The sequence below is a fragment of the Charadrius vociferus genome, unplaced genomic scaffold (genome assembly GCF_000708025.1).
Source record: "Charadrius vociferus isolate BGI_N301 unplaced genomic scaffold, ASM70802v2 scaffold163, whole genome shotgun sequence".
NCBI lineage: Eukaryota > Metazoa > Chordata > Aves > Charadriiformes > Charadriidae > Charadrius > Charadrius vociferus.
Window position 1 is genome coordinate 19878876 of NW_009648332.1, and position 2989 is coordinate 19881864.

A 2989-nucleotide genomic window follows, 5' to 3' on the forward strand; every position below is an offset into this window, starting at 1 on the left:
GGTAATGTCTTCTCAGACAGGAAGATAAATGACTAACAAAAAGTAGTTTTGCCTATATACACAGGCACAGCACAGGTACACGTGTGGCATGGGGGAAAGGGGAAACACCCATCCTATGAAAAGTAGCTGCTTTTTCTTTTCCTAAAAACTTGGTCTATTGATTCCTTTTCAATAAAAATAACTTGAATATCAAGGGAAGAAAAAGATTCTTCCTATTAGGAGGATTTGCTGCACTGTCTGGAGAGGTTTGACACTCACCTCCTGTTCTCCTTTTTGGCATACAGAAGAACAATCAAGCAATAACACAGAGAAAATAATTTGTGCAGCTTGATTAGTTTCCACACCAGATGTTCCCACATATATTCACATCTCCCCAACTCTCTTTCTCCAGCCAAGAGTGTGCGCAGCTGGTACTTCTGTAGTCAACACCAAAGCTATTTAACAGAGCTGTTAGCAGGAGGGTTTACATTATGGATCCCACCTCTCTTCTCTGGGGGCCTGCTCCTGTTCCCCTTGAAGCGAAGGCATCATCACACTCATTGTCTTCAGCGAGAGCCAGAAAAGGTTGCTGGAAAAAATTTTACTGCTCTGTTACATATCTGCACTTTTACCTCTTCCAGCCTACGATTTCCATTTCATTTTCGTGCTGGTACCATGAGGCACTGCAGCCATTCACTGACCAGCTCTGGTTTTTCATTCTTTTTGAAATAGATTCCAACAGCAAACAATTTTTAAAAGAATTGCAACAGATGAACTGTTGCTTGTTTGCTAATTAAGTTTTAATGACCATAGATTTCAAGAAATGGCAACTACAGAGTTGCATCTCATTAATGTACTAGTGACTGAATAAACCTCAAAGATGGACATGAGTGTTTCCAGATGAGAACAAGTCATAGTTTCAGGCAAACTCCTCAGAGCAAGGACTGGCTGGAAAGCCAACCCCCAGCTTTCAAATGGCCACGTTACAAGAAATTCTAAATTCCTAAATAAGCTCCTGATCGTTTTTTAAAAAAAGGTTCTTACTTAATATTGACAGAAATGCTGCCATAGCCTTGGAGCTTTGGGGTTTGTTCTAATTGCTCTGGTTGCAAGTGAGAGGCTTACTGTAAGATGCAGAAAGGAAAAATTTACTACTCCTTCATATCTTATTAAGAAGGAAATTACAAGGTTATGTACAATTACATTCCTAGGAACTCAGTATCTGTGCAAATTTTGCAAGCAGTTTGTCTTCAAAACCTCTGTGTCTTCTTGTAGAAGACACACATGTGGCATTCTTTCATGAAGGATTTATGCTTTCTTGATGCAAATTAAAGGTGATCTGAGGTGGAAACACGCTGGTGGAAACATTGCAGTAACAGCTGGGAAGAAATCATCCTGTATACCCACAGTGCTGTCCATGGGGATTTTTTGCTACTAGGTTCTCAGTGTGTGCATCTGAGGACCAGTCTTTTCTATGTGGATGATGACGTGGAAAATAATGTTAAAGATGACTGAAGGGCTTTGGTTATAAGCTGAAAGCCGCTACTCTCCAAAAGGGACATTTTAAATGTTTAGATGCCACGTTAGCTAGGTTACCTTAGATGACTAAAACCATAAATAAGGAACGCTGCTTTTGGAAGGCAAGGGATTTGAGGAACTGGTCAGTAAGAAGTGATTTGAGAAGAAGGAATGGTCTGTACCTAGCCTTGAAGTCCCTGTAAAAAGACAAGATGCGGTACTGCACTGTAGCCACACAGTAAGACTGGGTGAGTGCTGCCAACAGACCGTCAGAGGACAGCAATAGCCTGAGCAAGAACTACTGGGAAGTAGGAAGGTATATAAAAATAGGACACACTGATAAAGTAGTCAGAGGGGTCAGGGATATGCTTTCCTTAAGCAGCGTAGGGAGATGCAGAAAGGAAGATAAGCAACCCCAGCCCTCCCACACTCAAAGGGACAAGCTGATAAGCAAAGCCTCTCTTCAGAACAAAGAGGGCAGTGGGCATCATATGGGTCTCCTGAAGCCTTAAAGGGAAGTTATAGGTACAAGTTGCTCAGATAATTAGATATAAATGGTCATATCGTTCATCGCTGGTTTGGACTTGAAATGTCACAACGTTTAAACACTCTCCTGTGGTGACTGCTACTCCAGTATAGAAGTCTTGCGTAAAACCAAGCAAAAAATGAAAAGGATCCACAAAGTAAAGTAAAATAATCCATTGTTTTCCTTCTCCTTGTTGAATGAGGTGAAGAAGGTCAAAGAAGCACAGAATTAAAGGCAAATTAGATGGTCAACAATGTCTGTATACTAATCATTAAAAGTAGAATTAACACACACAGGCATTTGTATTTAGTGTGTGAAATCGCATTTCCTGAACTTTGCTGAATTCTGCCACTTACTTCAATGTAGCCACAATTTTATCCAGCAAATGTACCTAGTCAAACTCCATGAGAAAATGGAGGCTTGCCAGTGTGTTAAGATGTGAGCAACACTGCATACCTTACTCCTAAAATAAATAAATAAAAAAAATCTTGCCATGAGAATTTGTCTTCATAGGGAAATAAAATATATTTGCATCATACCAGCACAGTAGCTTATTCCCCTCCCTCATGCACAGCTGATGCAAAATCCGACTCTTCTTGTTATAACAGAGAAAACACCTGGGCCTGTTGCAGCTGTATTAGTGGAACCTGATTTTTAAAGCTCCAAAAACGCAGATATGACATGGGACTCCCAAATGCATCTGAATGCTCTAAACTCTGGCTCCCAGGTCCAATGGCAATGAAACAAGACGCAGTTCGTTTTATCATGTACCAAAACATTCTTGAGAGGTAACAAGTGAAAGCAAACATAACATGAGCAGGATACTAGGTTATAGCAAAGCAAAGGATATTTTGCACAAGCTGAAACTGTGCAAGAAAATCTCATTTGGTCCCTTCCTCCCAGTAATCTGAAAGCTTTGTCATTGCAAATGCTTAGAGAGACTATACAGCAACCAAATGTTCCCCC